Source organism: Miniopterus schreibersii (assembly GCF_964146895.1).
Source record: "Miniopterus schreibersii genome assembly, chromosome: 1".
Taxonomy (NCBI): Eukaryota; Metazoa; Chordata; class Mammalia; order Chiroptera; family Miniopteridae; genus Miniopterus; species Miniopterus schreibersii.
The window spans coordinates 73,492,306-73,514,931 of record NC_138101.1 but is presented as its reverse complement, the minus strand read 5'-3'; positions in this window follow the sequence as shown (position 1 = coordinate 73,514,931).

Below are 22,626 nucleotides of genomic sequence, written 5' to 3'. Positions count from 1 at the left end.
CCAACACTCTAACCACTGAGCAACATTGGCCAGGGCTGATTTTTTTTTAGCAAGAGGAAGGGGGAGAGAGAGAAAGAGGGAAGGAGATATGAGAGAAACATCAATCGGTTGCCTCTAATAAAGACCCCAACCAGGGATTGAACCTGCGACCTAGGTATGTGCCCTGACGGGAAATCGAACCGGAAACATTTTTGGTGCACAGGATGACACTCCAACCAATTGGGCCACCTGTCCAGGGCTAGCTTAGCTTTTATCTTTTTTAAATGGATAAAAGTTTGAACAAGTAGAAAATCTACTGATGACTTTCATAATAGGAGCCAAGAAAATAATTTGAACTTAGTAATAATGACAACATATTGCTTATAAATTATGACTTATTATTTCATTTTTTTTGTCAGTGTCTCTGCTTGCTAAAAAGTTGGCAAATTTTCAAATCTATGAATTATGACATGTACAAATGTCATATGGGCCTAGTTCTGTGAGCCAGCCCCATAATCAAGCATTTCAAGGATTCTGCAGCCAGTGGCCTGACCACCACAGGTCAGGCAGAGGTAAACTGGGACTATAAATAGCTTCTCCTCCATTCAGTTCAGCTGTTTCAACTAAAGCAATTATGAAACTTCTTCTTCCTTTTTTTTTAAACTGCATTTTGGATTTCCGAATTGTGGATACGAAATTATGAACCTGGGCAACCATGGAGCCTACCAATTAAAACAATACAGAAACAGTAAAACTAGTGATAACTCTTTCCACAGTAGTGGGGATCCGTTATAACAGGATGAACACCTGATTTCCACCTTCCACAGATGTCCATTTTCAAGTGCAGGTGGACGGAAGTTCACATCTGGGGAGGGCGTGTGCTTGAGTGGGATGTGGGGTGGGGGGGGCATGCTCTGTCACTATTTACTTTGCTGGTTCCAGTATAAATGTCACTGTCTTTACTTTTGTGCTTTTTTTCCTCTCCTGTGGCAATACAAACATATGAGGTAACTAGGAAAAAAAAAACCCAAACCCTAACTTTTATGAATTTTGCAGTTCAGTAAGGGAGGGGAGGGGGCAAAACAGAGGGAAGCTGGCAGTTGTTGATCGAGTCCTGGCCTTTAGGGCTGGTTGCCGCAGAGGTCGTGGGTCAGAGTTCTACTGTCATAGGTAGTCTAGCTGTTGTCTTTTTTCATATTAGGTCTCTCAGTGTAAAAGAGTTCCAGAATTTCTAAAAGGGAGAGACTTAAAAGGATGATTTTTATGGAGGGGGAGTCTCGGAGACTTATTCTGAAGCTCTATGTGCATGGAAAATCCTTGGCTGTCTGTAGATTACTTGTTTGCTTGGAGTGGCTTTGAGTAGGACATGCTGGACACAGCAAGGCTCCTTAAGTCCCCACTGCTTTCTGAAACTCCACAACTGGGGGTTCCTTCCTGTGTTAAATTTATTTCATTCTTACCAGGGAGCTGACATCAACTTTCTTGATATCGTCCAGCAGCAAAAAGGCTCTAAGAACAGGCAGGAATTTCAAATCTTAAATAAAACATTCCCTTTCTGTGCAAGATTCTGCTCTAATGAAGTACGTTAACCAAATAATTTGCTTTACAGGTCCCTGGGAGGTCACTGAGAGAATGATGCATCGAAGAAAAAGTGAAGGAAGCGCAAAGCCGAAAAGAGAGATGGGCCAATGAACTTCTGAGTCTCTTGAACAAAATCAAATAGTAACTATGAAAATGAACCATTAGTCAAACTAATTGATTTATAAGATGAATAGTCCTCTCAGAATCAAAATAATGATATTAAATGGCAGAATAACTGCATTCGAGGTTATTGAAAGGGAAGAAAACCTCTGCAGTGACTAAAGTTAATGGCCTGCTCTGCTCTGATGTCAACCTCTTCCATTCAGAATATATACATATTTTCTCTCTCTCTCCCATCTGTGGATTATTAATATTCATATGACCATGGGATTAGTTCACACATCACAATAAAACAAGATTATGATGTGAATATTACTCTCATATTTTGAATACTCCCTGAAGTGCCTTTTGGGTGATTAGAGTGATTTTTCATTTAGAATGTGAAGATACTGATTTTAAAATGAAGGGTTTCTAATATACAGCTCCTAAATGAATATTATCATTTTACTTTTTTATAAAGATGCCCATTTGAGGTTTCCAAACTCTATGGTTAATTGAAGTTTATTTCCTATCCAGCCATGTGGCTGCTCTTAGACACAGGCAGTGTAGCTCCCTATTAGAACTGTCAAGAGCTGGGAAGGGCCTAAGATTTTCCCAATTTGCAACCAAGTTAGGCTGCCACAGTTCCGTGGAAGCTTCCAGAAGACATGGGATTCCTGTATCAGAGACAAAGGGCATTATTACTCATGGTACCACAGATCTCTAAGCTTCCTGCCCATCCTGTTAGTCACAGAGTCTGACTCAGCCCACCCCAAAATGAAAGCATCAGGTTAGACACTCACAAAGTCTCCACTGGTCAGGTGAGCAGGCAATACACTCCAAACCCGGGCACCTCTGTGTGAGGGCTGCCACCCTTTTGTCGGAAGACCCTGTTGATGAAATCCATCAGTCACAGAGACTTGTAGTTCAAGGGGTCACTAGGGTTTTGGGCCCTAACAGTAGAATGTGGATCACAGCTTGCTGGACAGTATTTAATACAACTTGCTGATCTGAACTCCTTTCAAAGGGTACTGATTTGTATGTTCGCCAATAAAAAGGGCCTCATGGAATGCCCAAGTGAAGTGCACGCTGTATGCAGAGCCCCCACGTTCCCAAGAAACAATATGTTGTGACCAAGCCCCTGAATTTTACATGGGTTTCTCTGTGGGCAATGTTGTGACTATTCTACAATGAGGGCCACTGAGGCTTCTGACTTTGCAACTAACAGTGAAAACTTTGGACAAGAGCAGGTAGAGGCACTTGTACTAAATCCTGACCCACCCTCTAGAAGAAAACGACTGGGGAGTTTGTCCCATTAGCACTTCTCCATCTGTGGCTCTTCTTGATGGGGATAATCTCCTTGGCATTTATGAGACTGTGAGTTCAAGTATTTGACATTTCTATTACCTATAATACATTTGGATGTTGATGAAACATCAACAGGGTACTTCAGTGCCTCACGGGCCCTACACTCTTCCTTACTGAGAACACTGCTAAACTCCATCAGTTGAATTTGGGCTTCTCTGGGATCAATAGGGTGGAGACTTGGGTGACAGTATCCAGCAGAGATGCTGCTACTTGGATGGGTGGGCATGGTCTTCAGTCCCTTTAGGGACCAAGAGACTCTGGCTCCACCATTAATCATCTTAAGGTGCTTTAAATGCAGCCAATCCTCAGAAAGGATTCTTTAAATGATTAGTAGAGATTAACTAAATATTGACCGATCTTTTAAACTAAATATGTACATTTGATGGCAGATGCTTTAGATTTTATATCTCTTAGGGCTTTTTAAGGGAGTTCTGTTTGGATCATTAGCTTCTTACACTGGATGCTGGTAATTGTTCACTGATTCAACATGGCAAAGTCCTATCCGGGCCTGTCCCCTCCAGGGTCCACATGTTTCTACCATCACATTTACTTTTGGTTTTTATGAATTGATTATTCTAGGTACCTCATATAAGTGGAATCATACACTATTTGTCCTTCTGTGACCTGAATATTTTACTTAGCATAAAATCTTCAAGGTTCACCCATGTTGTAGCCTGTGTCAGAACTTCCTTTCTTTTTAAGACTAATATTCCCAAAATATATTTTTAAATACAAGTTTTTCATTGCTATTTTCAAGTCCAATTTGTCATATCCTGTCACCCGGGTTATTCACATTCTTTGAAAGGATGTCTTCCTTCAGCAATTTACAAACTTTGAGAAACTGAGTAAGATAGGAATAAACTATCTAAAATGTGAATCGTAAATAAGGGTACCTCGTCATATTAGTGAGAAGAAATTTGATTCTGCTGACCAGCACCTCTTGATAAAATAAAAGTAGAATACTGCACTATGAAAATGTTTATTCATGGATCAGCAGGGTGAGGAAGACCTTGATCCAAGAGGAAGGTCTCAGATGTACGCCTGTCAACGTTCCTGTGGGTCTCAGGGAGCAATGATGGCCATAAATCTGCATCTCAGAGCATTTCAGGCTACACACATCCAGCCTTTAGTGCCATTGTTCACTTGACCTCTTTATCGAATTTTCCCACCCACTTGCTAATATCACCTTGTTCTGATGTAGGCTGTGCTTTAGCCAGCTTAAACCTCACTAACACATGAGGTGAAATCCATGTAAGGAGAAATCAGAGGCCTATTGAATGGAAAGAGCTTGTCTGCAGAACAGCAAACTGGGTGTGGAACAATACTGGAGTCCCAGATGTACATCTCCAGTCCTTAACGTCCACTGGGAGCCAGCATCCTTCAATGAATCAATCAACATTTACTTACCCATCCCCTGCAGCAGTTTTGCAAATTGTTTCAAAAATCATTAACCACTAACAGTTTATCCACTCTGCAAAATATACAGAGCCTCTTCTCATAAGCAGCAGGGTTACTCCCCTCTAAGCTACATTCAACTCTTTTTACAGCTCCCGGTTTCAATAAGCAGAAAATACATACACCTACCTAGGAAAATCACTCATACCACATAACAGCCTCTTACATTTAAAAGTCTATGAGACCGTCTCAAAATAAAGCATGGAAGAGCTGAAGCACAGGCTTTCCCAAAACTTAAACCTATCTGTCTTATAAATAATATGCCCTTGGCAACGGCCAACACTGCTTCCTCCTTAGGTGTGGCCTTCAGCTCCAATGAAATCACCAGCAAAGATGCTCTTGCTACCCACTGGCTTCTATTCCAGTGCTTCAAATGCATGCAGGGTCCCAAAAGATGCATCCCCTGGTCACCTTGATCTTGAGATAAGATCAGATTCATGGCCATCATTGCTCCCTGAGACCCACAGGAACGTTGACAGGTGTACATCTGAGACCTTCCTCTTGGATCAAGGTCTTCCTCACCCTGCTGATCCATGAATAAACATTTTCATAGTGCAGTATTCTACTTTTATTTTATCAGGAGGTGCTGGTCTCCCTATACATGCAGCTGAGCGAAGCTGGGGGTCATGGTGCTGGTGCTTCCATAGATTGTGACCTTGGGCAAGATTCCTAACACAACTTCATCTTCCTTATTTGCAAAATTAAAATACTGTTTCCCCAACTTGTTGGTTCCTCCTCACTTTGCTTTTATGTTGTTTAAATATGTATGAGGAACTATATCCTACCTATTGTCATAAATTGAGCCAAAGAAATTGAAAGTGGTAGCCAGTTCATATCTTTGAATAAGTGACGAAAATCTATGTTTTCATTTTCCAGACTGACCTAAACAATTTAGCTGTCAGCATTAGTTAGATTCTTTTTGTTAGTTAGATTCTTTTGTTATAGTAGTTAGAGAGGAATGGGAGAATATATATATACATACACACACACATATATATTCATACACATTCAGTTTCTAGAACTCCCAAGTTACTGGGAGTGACAAGTAATGGCCTCCAGTGTCCACTGGGACAATTAGGGATAGTATGATAAAGTAGGCACACAACACAGGTCAACAGCCACATACCCCCAAAAATATTCTCAACAAATATCTATCTATCTATCTGTCTATCTATCTATCATCTATCTATCTATCTATCTATCTATCTATCTATCTATCTATCTATCTATCTATCATCTATCTATCATCTATCTATCTATCTATCTATCTATCTATCTATCTATCTATCTATCTATCATCTATCATCTATCTATCTATCTATCTATCATCATCTATCTATCTATCATCTATCTATCTATCTATCAATCATCTATCTATCATCTATCTATCTATCTATCTATCATCTATCTATCATCTATCTATCTATCTATCTATCTATCTATCTATCTATCTATCTATCTATCATCATCTATCTATCTATCTATCATCATCTATCATCTATCTATCTATCTATCTATCTATCTATCTATCATCTATCTATCTATCTATCTATCTATCTATCATCTATCATCTATATCTATCTATCATCTATATCTATCTATCATCTATCATCTATCTATCTATCATCTATCTATCATCTATCTATCTATCTATATCTATCTATCTATCTATCTATTTATCTATCTATCATCTATCTATCTCTATCATCTATCTATCTATCATCTATCTATCTATCTCTATCTATCTATCATCTATCATCTATCTATCTATCTATCATCTATCTATCATCTATCTATCTATCTATCTATCTATCTATCTATCTATCTATCTATCTATCTATCTATCATCATCTATCTATCTACATACATACACACACATATATGTGTGTGTTAATTATATACATATACTATGTACATACATTCCAGTACACTAAAAAATACATAATTAATATATATTATTTGAAATTAATTTTGTTTCTATTGAATGAATTCTTGCTATTTAAAAAAAACCCACATATGGTGACAACTTATGATATTATATAAATGTGCGTGCGTGCGTGCGTGTGTGTGTGTGTGTGTGTGTGTATATACATACATACATATATATATATATATATATATATATATATATATATATATATATCCCCTTTCTACTCAGTCTTCTGTTAGGCTTTTTTGGAGGAGGTCAGGACTGCTATGTATCCTGGGGCAGTGACAGTCTTCTGCTACAATATTCCATTGAAAAAAAAAGTCACAGTGGCATAAAACCAAGAGCATCTATTCCTTTCTCCTGGGACTGCAGGTCAGTTGCAACTCACCTGGCCTAGCTGACCTCCAGAATTTGGACTAGAGGCTCCAGAATGCTGGTTCATTTCAAGGCTACACCATGTATTTCTGCATCCTCCAAGGACCAGGAACTTCTTGGGACGTCTCATTTCATGGCAGTTTACATGAATGCAAGATGGTTAGCTAGGCGTGTATGCAAGTCTAAAGATTTTTGTTTACTCCATGCACTGCTAAAAAAGTTTGCATGATGAAATTTAACATCAGTGGGGCGGGAACATACACAGTGTATTCTACTGCACTGCAACATTGCGTGGAGGGGGAGATGGCAACATGTAATGGATAATAATAACGGTAATCCAACCTGCCGTAATGGGACGTCCTGGACGCTGATAGAAAGTTCTTTAGTAAAGGAAGGTAGGAAACCAGGGTTGTCTCTGTTCAACTCAGCTGTCTGATCAAAAACTTGGAACCTAGAAGGAATAGCATCTTGAAAACCTATCAAGGAAGGCTTTGAGAAATATCAATTAATGCCATTTCCATTAATTATTCAGGGAACCTGACCCTAATTATTTCATTAATTATTTACTGATCCAGTACACTAAAATGTGAACATCTGTGAGCAGATCAATAAGATTACCTTAATTTTTTTTAAATCTTTTTTCAGGACTTAGAATAATTTTGGTAAAGGAGGGTATGGAGTAGTTTTTATTTAAAAAATTTTTTTGAAAAGGAGCATAGTTGTATTTTAAACACTAACTAAACTCTTTATTTTAAAATTTATTATAAATTAGCATACCCAAATGAACTCGCTATATTTGCATATAATAAAATGTAGGAAGTAGATTCGATTTACTTTTTTAAGTACAGAGGTAATAAATTAGATTTTCAAATGTTTAGAAAATAGTTGTTCATGCCTTTCATTTCTTTGTTCTGAATACTTTAAATCAGAAATGTCAAATCCACTTGAGTTCTGCAATTCCTGCTAAAAAAAGTTCTAAACTGATGTGTAAAATTTAGAAGTAAATTGTATGACTTTTATTTATACTTACATATATCTAAAAAATTAGCTATCTCCATTAGTATTCACATCTTCCTTTCTAAGAAAAAAATTTATGTAATTATTATTCTGATACAGTTCTTAAAAATTGTTTTAACATGATATAGTTTCATTCTTAGGTACTGGCTGAAGAATACCTCTTAGTTCAGATATTATTTTTTTACCCAGTAGCTTTAATAATACAAGCTTGAAGTTAAAAAATATGGTTATGCTTAAATAAGCTGTTATTTATTGAATACAAGAAACAGTTCAATAATTCAAGTCCTATATTTATCTTCTCAGAGTAACTTGCTGTCAGTAAAAGGCAGATTTATGCAAACATATTTAACAAACAATAGTGGTTTCAACATCTTTAAGTCATTTTTGCAGAAAGATTTTATGTAATTCAAGGAAAATAATTTTAATATGACACACTTTCTTTAACAATTCACATACACTCACCTAAGAGTATGTTTGACATTTTCATGTCTTTTTACATAAATATTAGGAATGCTTAAGTAGAATTTGGATGACTTTAATTTTCTCATATGCTTTGGCTTAAAAGAAATTAAAATAATAGGATCTGTATTTTTGGCAGGAAACAAAACAGAAGTGAGGCTATTACAATATTCTCCCTTTTCCAAATACATGTCTTGTATGAGGCTGAATTTTTTTCATATATCTCATCCAATGCAGCAGATTTCTTTTTTTTTATTTTAAAAAATATATATCTTTATTGATTTCAGAGGGAGTAAGGGAGAGGGACAGAGAGATAGAAACATCAATGATGAGAGTCATTGATTGGCTGCCTCCTGCACACCCCCTACTGGGGAGCGAGACCGCAACCCAGGCATGTGCCCTGACCGGGAATTGAACCTCGATCTCCTGGATCATAGGTTGATGCTCAACCGCTGAGCCATGCCGGCCAGACAAACACAGCATAGTTCAACAGAATAAATGCAAAAACAGATATTCAGAATTCAGAGACTCCAACTATGTTCTAAATCAGATATTAAAGAGATTTTTTAAAAATAATGCCTCTCCTCACTTTTTAAAAGAACATATAATTACTCTTCTTTGAAAATATGTTACTAGGGTATGGGTTTATTATTATTATTTTAAAATGAATCAACAAATAGTTATTAAAATTTTCTCAGTTTTAATTTTGAACATGCTAAAGATTTATAGATATAACCCACACAATCCAAAGCTCTTTGGGATTCTCTAAGATTCTTAAAAGTGTAAAGGGATCCTGAGTCCAACCAGTTTCAGAACCACTGTTATAAAATATAGGAGTAAATAGGCCACATAATACTTAGTGACTCAATCTGTCCTGAGGGGCTATTAGTCTTTTTGTGTGAGAATATAATATTTGAATCACAAGGTTGCCATTTTTGGTCTGAAATGTCTTGTTGATTTAGTTCTTTCAACCAAATAAGCGAAATCTCAATATTTGTGTGAAAGCTTTATCTTTCTTCAAAATAATTGGGATAAAAATTGCAAGTCCTGTAATTATATGGGCATGGTTTTATTTTAATAGGAAAGGATATTCCTTTCCAATATGTAATGCAAAATGTTCACTTATATCATCTGTTAATAAATATCATTGATAGCAGTCCAAAAAGGCTCGTCAACCCTAAAAAATATCAATGAGTTGACTAGTGCCAGAATGTGACAGCCACCTTATAGCTGCTAATATTGTGGCTGGAATAAAGACTTAATGGTTTATGATTGTATACAGCAAAGGCAGGCCAATTGTTGAAGGCTCTCCCTTAAAACACACACACAAAATGAACTTCATGTGAATTTAAAATGGTTAGTATTTATCTTATTTCACTCTTTCACTATGCTTTATGATCCCTGGGAAGGCATATTAAATATAAATAAATGGCTGATTTTCGCTTGACTTTTCTTTCACTTTATCTTTTCAAATGGCAAAGATCTGCTTAGGTGTGAGCTTAAGAAGTTTGAGTATTATGTCTCAATGCTAAGTTTTTCCCTTGAGAACCCCCTTCTAATTAAAATTTCTTTGAAAAGTTCACCTGTTAATTGACACTTTAAATGATATTTGTTCATATTGTTCTATACCAAAGACACAGATATACCAACTACACAGTTATAAACTAACTACACCCTAAATGGAAATCTTCATCCCTGAAAAGACATCCAATATCTCTACAACAATATTGACCTAGTGGTAATATGTAGTCTTAAAATATGGTTATTTAACAAAAATCTTTTTAAATATAGACTGTTATTCCCAAGATAAAGAGGAAGCAAAATTGTTTTTTCTTCTTTCTAACATTTCAGGACCACTCAGCATGTAATTTTGTATCCTAAGAAAGGTGTTGTTACTTAATAGGGTTGAGAAAATAATAGGCATCTTTAGAGGGCAATTTTCCCATTCTTTTCAGCAAATATTTACTGACAGTAATCTAAGTGTCATTAACTTTTCAGGGTACGGGGCAACCAAATAAACTCATATCTGTTAATATGCTGGTGTTATTTCATGTTGCTCTAACCCTGAATGTCTGATCTGCTTGTCTCGAGTCCACTGTAAGTATTCATAAGTGCCATTTGGCATTGTCAGCACAGGGCACTTATAAATTGTACCCACATTTTAGTATTGATTCTTATTAATGGGTACACAAAAGCATTCCTTCAAAAAAATTTTGTGTGCAATAATTACTTTGTCTTCATGATAATGTTACAGATGTTTTAGCACCTTTATTTTCAATATTGATACATATGGTCTATAAAAATATAGTCAAGGTCAATACATCTAAGACACTTAATATTATGATCTAATATCAGGTTAGTTTCATGAGGGCAGAAATAATAATTTTAAAAAATTACTTAAATTGATAATTTTTAAATAATTTCTGAGCTTTGTAATAGCATATAAAGTGGAAACTTCAAATCAGTACTTAAGAAAAATCACTAATGTCTTTAAATTACCCAAAGAAGTACAAAACTGAGAAACAGTGTCAGTTTGTTATACCATTAGAAGCAATTTTAACAATCACTAGACTTGAAGTAATTTCCCGGCACTATTGGCTAAATGACTCGATTATTCCTCTATTTATGTGTAGATACATTACGGGGATCAGCATTTATAAGCAATGAGCTACGTAAAAAAATACAGAATTTAAGGAAGTAAATCTATAATGCTTTTAGGAAAGACAATGAATCATAGATGAATCATAGTGAACTTGAATAATGATTATAACTTAGACTTGCGTGGCCCAATACAGTAGCCACTGGCTTCCTGTGCCTATGGGCATGTAAAATGTGGCCAGTCCTGAATGAGAAGTGCTGGGAGTGCGAATGCCCAGTAGATTCCAAAGACTTAGTGGGAACAAAAGAATCCAATGTGTTTTATTCATAATTTTTATATTGCTTGCACATTGAAACAATAGTTCTTGAATATTTCGTTTAAATAATATATATTAAAGTCAAGATAGCCAGTTTTTCTTTTTTAATGTGGCTAAATTTAAAATTACCTATGAGCCCTCATTATATTTCTATTGTTCAGCACTGATATAGGCAACCAATGAGTGCAATGGATGGATTTAAAAAAACCCACACTACACATCCAGATAAAACGGTTGCTTGTAAAATGTGTCAATATCATATCTGGCAATAATGTTTTTAAAAATCCTTTTACTGTGTTTGTCAACTAACTTAGTTTTTTTGATCTACACTATGTGATCAATTTTCCAATTGTTGGTAATGGCATATTATAACTATTTACTGAAACAACTTAAAACTTTGAACATCTATTTTATTTTATTTTAGCATTCATAATGATCATGTTTTTGATGAAAATAGGGGACTACTCTTGAAGGGCCCTCACCTGAAAATATTAAAAAAATTAAAGCATTTGAGTAACTGAAGACCAAATGGAAGCACATTAACAGGCAGGTAAGTTGTATATAAAGCCTGTGGAATGTATATGACATCAAAAATTCTATCCGTTGCAAAACATCATTTTATCTCTGAACTGATAATAATACATTTCTTACTTGGAACTGGTCCATTTCTCTCAAATACCTAGCCCTGCTTTTACCTCCATATCAGGACCACTTTGCTATGCTAGTTACTGAAGGCATTAATTACCTGCATCAAAGAACAGTAAACTATACTACATGACTACAGGCCGAAATTCAAGTTGGACTTTGATGATGGGGAAAGATACAAAATCAGCTGTAACAGGGGAGAATGAAAGAATCTCTCTTTCTCTTTCTCTCTCATCTTCTAAAAATTATAGCACTCAGATTTTAGGCAATCTGCATGCATTTCATCGTCTCTCCAGGTTGCCTTTTGGACCTCAGTAAAAGCTCTTTGCAGTTCCTGCAACTGCAAAATGGCCCAGGTTTTTGTTTGTCTTGCTTCATACCATATCTACTCTTTGGCCTACCTTATTTCTCTTTTTTAATCCCAATTTCAACCTGAACCTCTGTGCAAATCCGTCAGGGATTTGGCGCTCCTAAGATGCTCCTTCAAAACTGCCGTTCCTAACAATACTCTGTTTTATGGCTCTTTCCTGATCCCATCTCATTGTAAAAACCCATGCGATCTGAGCACAACTCTGAAAAGTGACTCAGGCAACTGATATAATGACATAGTTTGTATGAATGTAATGGATGCAGATGGCATTGTGTATTTCCCTCCAGGTTAGCATACAGTGACCTGCTTAATATATACTGTTTTAATAATAATACAGAAGATTAATGAAAATACTTGGGTATGGAATATTTGGTATAAGATGGACCTTTTAAGACCCCTTTAATTAAATAACAGTCAGATTAACCTGGCCCATTTTGAATCTTCTTATATAAAATTTATGGAACTATCATTTTATCTCAGTCATATTTGAGATTCCCTGCCACCCTTTGGATGATAAAGATCTCATTCAGTCCCCAAAAAACAAGAGAGAAGCTTTAGTTAATGGTGATGGGTTTTCTTATTATTTAAATAATTTTAACACATAATTAAAATAAATTTTATTTACTTAAACATTATATATATATAAAACATATCTGTATGTATGTTTGCTATATAGTATTGATATGTGTAAATATAGATAAAACATACATAGAACACATATTTGCTCTATAAAAACAGATTAAAAAATGTTCCCAAGTTCACAAAGGCTCAGATATAACGGGAAGACCCTAACTCAAGTTTTCTGATTCCAAAGCCTAAGCTTTGTGGGATGGTATTATTTTTGTATTCTTAAATCCAACCCCAAGAACAAAGCAAATAAAGAAAAAATAAGAAACGTTCATAAAGCTCACACAGTTTAGTTTGTCACTTAATCACTAAAAAATTGCTAGATTTCCCCCAAACTTATAGAGCATGTTTGGAATGATCTGCCTTAGAATATAGGTCATGCTGGAATGGAAAAAGTGAAGGAGCTTAAAGAGAGGGGGTCCCATCTTGGAAAAGAAACACTGAAGAACACCTATCACCAAACAGGAAGGTGTGGCTTGGTGGTTGGACTAAATGCTATAGACATAATTTGCTTTGGGGCGTTTGGGATGCTCAAAGAGGTAGAATATCCTTACTCTCTCCCAGGGCAGCTAAATTGCTGTCCGGTGGAGCTCAGAACCCTGCTTATCCAGAGATGGACACAGCTACTCAGACAGCATGAGCAACAGCACAGTCGCACCAGAAGCTGTCGCATTGACGAGCAGCACCATTGGGAAAACTGATGAAGAGCAGTAGGCTATCCATTTCTCCTAGGGCAGCACCCGGAGATACAGCTGAAGCCAGAGTCAGACACAATGATCCCCAACATAGGCCTAGGGGGCGTTGAAAGAGTGGACGGAGAAGCATAGACACCTCCCAAAGCCTTGGCTCCTGTCCGTTCCTGCCAGCAGAACTCTCTTCTGGTGTGATTGGTGGGGAGGCACTTGATGCTGGGTCTGAGTCCCGCAATTGTGGCTGTATGTCACCAATTGTGTCTGTACGTCACGACAAACTTGCAGGATGAGTTCCTTCATCAGTGCTCATGGTTGGAAAGGCAGCAGCCCTAATTCTGGCATTATCTTCGGGTGGATCAAGACTTACTGCCTTAAATCCTGGACCATAACAGGTGTCCATGGGGGCCTGCAGGACGCCAACTCTCTGGGATGCCAGAGAGCAGGGGAAAGTCTTGGACAAGTCAACCTTGACTTCTCCCAGTGCCTCCATATATAAGCTCCATTTTGATAATCAAAACGGCAAATGCTTGGGAAGAAACTGTTGATTTGCAGTTAGGCTCTTTCTCATATGACAACTCTATAAGACATATTCCAGCCCAAGTAAAAGCTGGACTTCACTCAACAGAGGAAACTTGGTAAAGTACTGATCAAAATTTTTCCTTTAATAGTCTTTCATATGCGATTGCTGGGCATTTTCAAAATTCTAGAAAGATTTATGTTATGCTTTTTCCAAATTTGTATGGCTTACAGGTATGTTTCTAGTTTCAAGGGTTAAACATACCTTAGACGTAGACTCACTACTATCTACTTTATGTAAGCCCACTACTTCTTAGGATTGTTACATACTATTTAAAAATTTACAGGATGTTTATATTTTTATTAAATAGCTCAGAAAAAAAGGAAAGATATTTAAATGTCTACCCCAAGTATAAAAATAATTTTCTGAGCCGAAACCCCTATTTTTTAATTGTCGACACTACTGTTATTCTTAAATAAAAGATATAAAAATAAACACAATACATTAACTTTAAACAATTAAGAAACACCCATGAATGTTTAATAACAGATGATCCTTATGAATTTGTGAATTATTTCCGACCTTTAAAATTCATATCCTGTGTTTGACTCAAGAACTTATGGTTTGGATTAAAATATATGATTAAGTTCTTGAGAGCAATGTTGCCAAATGTTTAGCATTAATCTAAATTACTACCTTATAGTCTCTTCAAATCTTTCTGATTATTGAGGAGTTTCATTTCAAATATATTAAGAAAAATAAAAAGTGTATACATTTTCTACTGTAGACACAAAAAATATAAATTTGGAATTATAAAATTAAATTGAAAATCCAGAGAAGATTTCTTATACATGAAAATGTAAAATTTGGTAAACTTATTTTTAAAGTAATATATAATTTACTGAAAATCATTAACTGATAAAAATTAATGTTTCTACTTAAATGCTACTTACAAAATGTGCAATATATTTTTGTAAGTGCCTTGAAATCAACTACACTCAGAACAATGGCTAAATTTTAATTTTTCTCAAAAGTCAGCTTTGGATAATGTGTCATTGGACTTTTGAACTTGGGAAATAAGGTAGTTGAAAAATAAATGGATTAACATTTTACTTCCCTAATCTAAAATAGAAATATTTCCATGACTATACTAGGATGTCATGCTCAGAAAATGCTACATAGAGAAGCAAGATCTTTTGCTAATAGAGTGTATTTGAGGATTTCTATTCTATCAAGTCCAGTTATTTTTATATTGGGGAATATCACATGCACCATTCATGTGGCTTGTTTAAATGTGTGAGTCACCTTTACAGTGTAATTGGTATAAAGACCTACAGTTTGATCAGATGTCAGGATGAGTCATCCCAGAGAGTGTGTAGTCAAAGCAAACAATGAAAAGACACACAAACCCATGGAGTAGAGAGAACTGATGACACACACTGATCTGTAAAATAGATACCTGCTAGAAATTGTTCTAGGGCAAAGACGACCAGGGAGAGAGTCACTGTCCTTTATAAACAGCTCTCTGTAGAGGCTAACCGGCATGAATGTCTTGTGATTTAGAGACAGCTCTCAGCTACATGGGAAACTTTACTTCTCTTTCTGAATGTTCACTGCTGTTACCTATTTGGGTAAATATCATTTCAGGACTTGGTCTCTTTTTCAACATTTTCTAAATATATTCATATTGTTAATTTCAATTTGAGACTAAAAAATGCATTACATAAAACCCTAAGGCAACAATATCTCATTGGTTAATTCTCTCATATTAAAAAAAGAAGTTTTTGTCTGAATCTTCATTATGTAAAGACAGCCTAAATCAGAATTGCCTTCTGTTAAAAAAACAAAACACAATAAAACAAAACGCGATTTTTACACACAAAAAAGATTTTAAAAGATGGATGAGTGAATGCACTTCCATTGCCTCCTGTTTCCCACTCAGTAGGACTCTGTGCCCCACCTCCATTCTAGAGTGTGGCCCCTCACCTCATGGGCCATCCCCCCTGTCCAGTTTTGGGGATGGTGAGAGAATTCCCTTCACACACACACTGAGTGCCCCCAAACACACTTGCAAACCTGCTCAGGGAAGAAACAGGTGCTGCAGTGCCCCACTTCCAAGATAGTCACTGTGTAGGGAGGGGTCACTGCTGGGGGAAGGGGTGGTGGGGCCAGGGTGCCAGGCTGTAAGGGAGTGGACACCTGAGAACCCAACCCTGGGCAGGGCCAAGTTGGGACCTCACCTGAACTAAGGCTCCAAACCCTGGAGCATGCCCCAAAGGCCCATCAGACTTCACCTGCAAAACACATTTTGCAAGATAAAAAAATTCCACTGGACTTCAGAATGGCAACTGCAGAATGCGGGTCCCTGAGCCTGGTGCTGTGTGACCACAGTAGCCAACACCTGTGAGGCTGGCCTGCTGGCTCACCCCAGCAGGAACAGCTCTGTCCCTGATGAATGTGGAAGGAGAAACCGTGTACTGGGTATCCTTCCACTCTTCACTTTGGAACTTCCTGCCTGCAGGAAGCAAGTATTTTTCTATGTTGGTCCAGACATCAGTTTATAGGAGCAGCTCCTCAGTGGGAAGGCAGCACTGCTCCCACTGTGTGCAGGGACACCTGTGCCTAATTCCAGGGTCAGTGCCAGGGAGCCCCTCACCCCCAAGGTAAGCCACCTCTCCTGCCATCAGCCTAATTAAGGGTAGTAGTCTGGTCTTTCATTGGCCTTACTGGTATTTTGTTTTAATTTCTCAATCAGATCAGGGACTGGACTCGGAGGAAAGGTGCTGTTGGTTGGGCCCCTACAATCCCATTAAGAGCAAGTTTGGTTCTTGTTGAGTTGACCCGGCCTTGTGCAGAGGAAGAGACCTGAGCAGCTTCTCACCCCCTCACCCCCTCCATCTCCTTTCCCGGCCCTCTGCCCCTACGCCGTGTGCTCTTCTGCAGAGATGTGCAATAATCACACACGAGGTTGACCAGGCCCTCATTTCTTCCCAAGGGACCAAGGTGTGCATGCTCCCCAATTTTAAACTAAGAAGGAAAGGAAATCCTGAATGAATCATTTGTGAAGCATGTTCCCTTTTATTGTCTCTCAATAATGAATGAGTAGCAGAATCAATAAAAGCATAGATACTATATTCAGAGTGTAATTACAGGAATTCATTCAGCATCTGGTTTGTACCCGCCGGTCTGCCCTCATAGTTTATGTTCTGGCCACTCTGGAGGGCCCACACTCACACCCACACTCACACCCGCACTCACACCCGCACTCACACCCGCACTCACACCCGCACTCACACCCACACTCACACTCACACCCACACCCGCACCCGCACCCGCACCCACGCTGCACTGCTTTTCGCTTTCATATTTTGCTCATACTACTGCTCATGCTACCTGGTTCAGTTCTGTGTCCCCCAAACTTAGTTCAGAGACCATTGTTTTCTAGGGAACTTTCCGGATTCCTTCAGAATCTCCCTTCTGCTTATCCAGCAAGGGTATTAGGGCCATAATTTCAATTATTATAAAAAGTTGGGCCAGTCTACTTATGTTTTTATCTTTTCCTGCTTGACTAAAAGCTATACAAGAACAGGAATAGCATCTTATTTACTTTCTAAGAACCAACCTCTGACACAGAGCTTGGAATAGAAGAGTATCTCTATTAAATTTTTTTTTTAATTAAACAGAACATTTTAACATACATTTACTTATAGTCTTATATTTTTCTAAGGGACTCAGAATAAATCGGGGGGGCGGAGTTTTAAAAATGGGTATCTGTTTGTTTAGAAATGCTTTTCAAGGAAAAAGACTGACCGGACACTAACAGCACCGAAACTACCTTTTAAAGTTTTTATTTTCATCTCCTATTATGCCCCCAAGTGGCCTTCACTTGATCTAGGGAATTAATTAATTTTAAGGGTCAGCTGTCATACCAACTTCTATGACCTTCTGAAAGTCATTCGATGTCTGCGTTACTTTGCTTGTGAAATTAGAGAAGATAATGACAACTGCCAAGCAATATTGATAGAAGATTTTTGATTGAAAAGTTTCATAACTGAATGCTGGCAGATAATGATTTTAAGCACATTTTTCTGAGGTTCTGATGATCATGTGAATGATCAAGGAGAGGAGGGATGGGTTTTTAATTTGATAGTTTGGCATTTCTAGCTCTCAAATCAAGCTAGCTGAGTTAAATATCCTGGTCAATTTTAACTCATGCCTCTTGTTTCCAAGTTACTCAACTATGTCATGGAAAATAATATTTGCTTGACCCTATTATTAGATAGTAATATGACAGGCTTACAAAATGACATGATTTTTTATTCCACACATAAGTCATTATTGTATTTCTTATCTATTTACCCAGTGGTAATTTGCTTTACTGTTATCAATGTGAACTTTATATTTTTTGACTTTTCACTCAAAATTGCTCTTATCCAAATTGCATAGTATCATTTATTCCCCAAATAAAATACTATAACCAGAGATAGAGTAATATTAAAGAGAAATGTTAAAGCAACACAAATCATCTAGGGAAACAGTGAAAGAAAGTTTGAGGCTGACACTGAAAGTTGGGGTTTGCCTCAGGTCCAGGGCCATACCACATCCATTGGTCTTAACACTTTTCAGCATTGATAGAGTTACAACATTCACCTATATGTAGATAAATACTGACTTGTTAAATTTGACTTCTCACTATTTTTATAATCTATTTCCTGTGTATATCTCAGATGGGATATTTCATATTCCAGTGAACAAGAACAGACCAAAAATCAGGTTGGCATTTAAAATTCGTGGGTTAGCATTGTTTATTACCAAGGCAACCTATATGCAGAGCAATGTTTAGATGAAATAAGGTAATGAAAGATGGATGAATGAATGCACTTCTGTTGCCTCCTGTTTCCCACTCAGGCAGCAGGACGAAGGGAAGGGGCACCTCTTGTCTCCCTTCTATCAGGGTGATGTGGGACTTTGCAGAATTCAAGGTTCTGCCCACAGCCACAATCGCAACCTCCCTCCTGTTGCTCCTAGAGCAGGTCTGAACTTGGCCCACCACATCCTGCAGAGAAACTGCATCACACTCAGAACAGAAGCCATCATTTCCTTGAAACCAGACTCTTCCCTCACAATGACCAGTGGGTTGCTCATTGTCATGAAATTGTAGTCATAGTAACTTGGGTGTGTTGCAGGTAACCTTCCTATTTAGTCTTCATCATATCAGACTACTTCATGACAATCTGTTCTCCGTAATATTTCTTGGCTATGACTTTTATTGTTTCAGCACATAACTGCACAACCAAGGATTTTTATTGAAAACTATCATGTGGCCCTACTATCATCTCCCCTCCATTTTTTCATTCATTTGTCCTTCCAACGTCACTTTTCTTTATTGCTTTTTGACCAGACTTTTGCAGTGCTCTGTGGTTGCCTCTACAAAGCTCAGTTTGGCCCTTCAGTCCTGTCCTAGAGTCCCTCAGAGTCCCACCATTAATCTCCAACATTAATTGCTTGTAGCTCTCCTGCTAGCATGACAATGTCTCAATGACCCTGCACTGAGGATGTTGGCTGCCATGCTCCTGTGAGCACACCTTTCCACCAGATGCTTCCTTTCCACATGCCAGGTGGCTATGTCTGCATGGTTTTCCATTAATGAGCCCCTTAATCTCTGGAGCACAGTAGCCCTGCTTTTGTTTAACCTGTCTTGGTGAAGGGCATGAAACAAGAAACACTGTTTCATTCCCTCACAATACCAAGTAGAGTTTCTTCCCACAGGTAAACATGAGACAGAGGGCCCCAAATGTTTCAGGCAGGCTGGTGTTTTCGGGGAAGAATTCCTCCCCTGTGTGAAATAAATACAGAGCTGGAGTCAGGTGGGGCAGGGGGCCAATGTCCTGGGTTCCTGACTGGGGAAGCGCATCAGGTACTAAGGCAAGCTGTGACCTTGAGTGTTGTCTGCAAGCCCACTGAGGACTGAGACCACAGTGGGACAAGAGGAGCAGCAAGCTCTTGAGATACCCTCAGTCCTGATGAGGACTGAGGAGCACCAAGGCTGAGCCTACAGGGTCAGCACATAATGGCTGGTACTCAGGGAGGCTTTTAAAAGTTCTATTCCTACATTTGGTTAATGTGCGTGCTGATTATGAGGATGCAACACAATCAACATAACACAAATCAAGCCTATTTTAGCTTTAAAAATTTGCTTGACATTTTTGCATATGGCCTTTTCAAGAGTGATTCCCATTCATTAATATTAATAATCAATGAGAGAGCCTTTCTTAGGCACACTGAAATATTCTACTGAGGAGGAATCCACCCCTTAGACAGATTGCAAATCTCAGTAGAAGAGATTGACTAGATAAGACTTCTGACTTGTTTTACATCTCTTAGCTCTTTGGAAACTATCAAAAGTACTATCCTTAAACCTGTTATTTGGATTTTTTATGAGATTTGAAGTAGGAATAAGGAGAATGTTAATATTTCCCTTCCTAGAATGTTACATTTTTCTACTTCTCTATTGTCCATCCTGAATAACCTCACCAACACCCATGTCTACTTTGGTAACCTTATCAGACAGGTGATCTTTACACACTGAACAGCTAGGGAAATTTCTGCTCCCAGTGGTGACAGATCAGGTCCCTGTGCTGACTCTCCCAATGAAAACAACTAACAATGTTGGATGAAACATGACACTGGAGCAGGGTAAAAAGAAAGGAAAAAAAGCAGAACAGGTAATGAAAAAGAGAAAGAGAAAACATGAAATGGAAAGAGAACTGGCAAATATTTTGAAGCAAATACACTTCTAAAGTATTAAATAATTAAATATTCTTCCCCCAAACAACAATAGGAAAAAAAAATCCCCTTGGACAACAAATAACATGAGTTTGGCTGTCCAGATCCCATGTGGAATCTGTTTTGTCAATCCCCAAGTAAGTTTTAAAAAGATTAATTAGGCAAGTACCAGGATTCCTTTCAAAAAACATATTGATTTTACTTAACATTGTGGAACATTTTAAAGATACACAAGTGTATCACTGACCCTCCTGGACCTGTCCTGTATCTTCAAGGTCAAGTCAGGGCCCATTTTGCTTCACCCATAGCCTATTCTTTCCCCACTTCCTGGATTATTTTGAAGTAAATTGCAGACATCACAGCAACTGTAACCAGTGCTTACCTCTAAAGATAAGAGGTTTTGCAATGTATAACCTCAACATCACATCACATCTAAACATTTAATAATTCCTAATATCTAATATCCAGTTGGTGATCAAACTTCCTGAATAGTCTCAAAAGTTTTTAAACATTTAATTTTCACATGCTAAGGCTGAGCTCTGTTTCACCCATTGGTTATGATATAAACAATATTCTTTTTGTTTCTGGGTGTTTTTAGAGTATCTCCGCTGAGATGCCGAGCACCCTACCAAGTTCTTTACTGCTTAAAGATCTTCACACTGTGGTTCACGGTAAAACTCACAGGAAAAAGTTTGTTGGATATGTAGCAGAGATTGACCACATCCCCACTGACAAGTTTTGAGAAGAAGGATCTGTTATTTCAAGGAGACCATTCTAACTCAGCTTCACATACTGTTTATGAGTCAATGTGTGCAGTTATGCATAAGCCCAGCCTCCTCCCAGTTCTCTGCCTTGTGCTTGCCAATTGTATTTTGAAGACATAAACTCCTCAGAAAAGTAAACATCCTTAACCTACTTACAGGCTGCTTGGCAACAACTACGTGTATTCCTCAACTTATTGCACATACAAATATCTATATTAAAGCAGACTCTTTATGGCACATTCTATGGTCATTCTGAGTGGGGCAAGAGCTATGCAAAACTATTTTGCCTGAACTTGAATCACAGGATATGATTCAACAGGAACAAGAAAATAAGAATTGTTTAGACGAACTCTTTAAAACACTCAGCAGTGGCTCTCTTTTTTCTTGTTTTAATGATTAATTCTAAAATTCTAAAATCTTCTGATATTACTAAAGGTTCCAGATATACTACAATAATAATAGTCTATTAAATTTTGAAATCCAGGCTAACCTGGAAGCAAGCTTGTGGTAGGTCGTGTTTCATAAACCATGGTCTTTGAGGGGCCTGACTGTAGCAGTTGGCTAAATACTCCTGAAATCCAGACAGATAAGACAACTGGCAAATATAAATTTAGGAAAGTTACTGAAGTAGTTCATGAGGAAGATAAATAGAGAAAAATTTGAGGGAGCAGACAAATACCATTACCCTTAACTCTATATGGGATCTGCCCACAAAATAGCCACCTGTTACTTCTCAAATGTCCTCAGTTATAGAAGCTAGTGGAACAAACTGCTTGTCTGAGAAATGGAGTGTGTCGCAGTACTAAGAGCCTTTCTTCTTCCATCCATCCCACCTCCTGAGCTCTCAGGTGTAAGCCACTTGGCGGGCTTGCTCCTGATTTAAAGGCCCGAAACACTTCATAGTCATTTGGGCAACAAGGCAACAATTTTAAATGGTTATAGAAATGAAATATTAATATGAAACCCATTCACAGAAGATGGAGTTGATTCCAGAGATCATTGAGAGCAGGCAAATAAATTTACCTTTCTTAGAGGTGCTTCAAAATC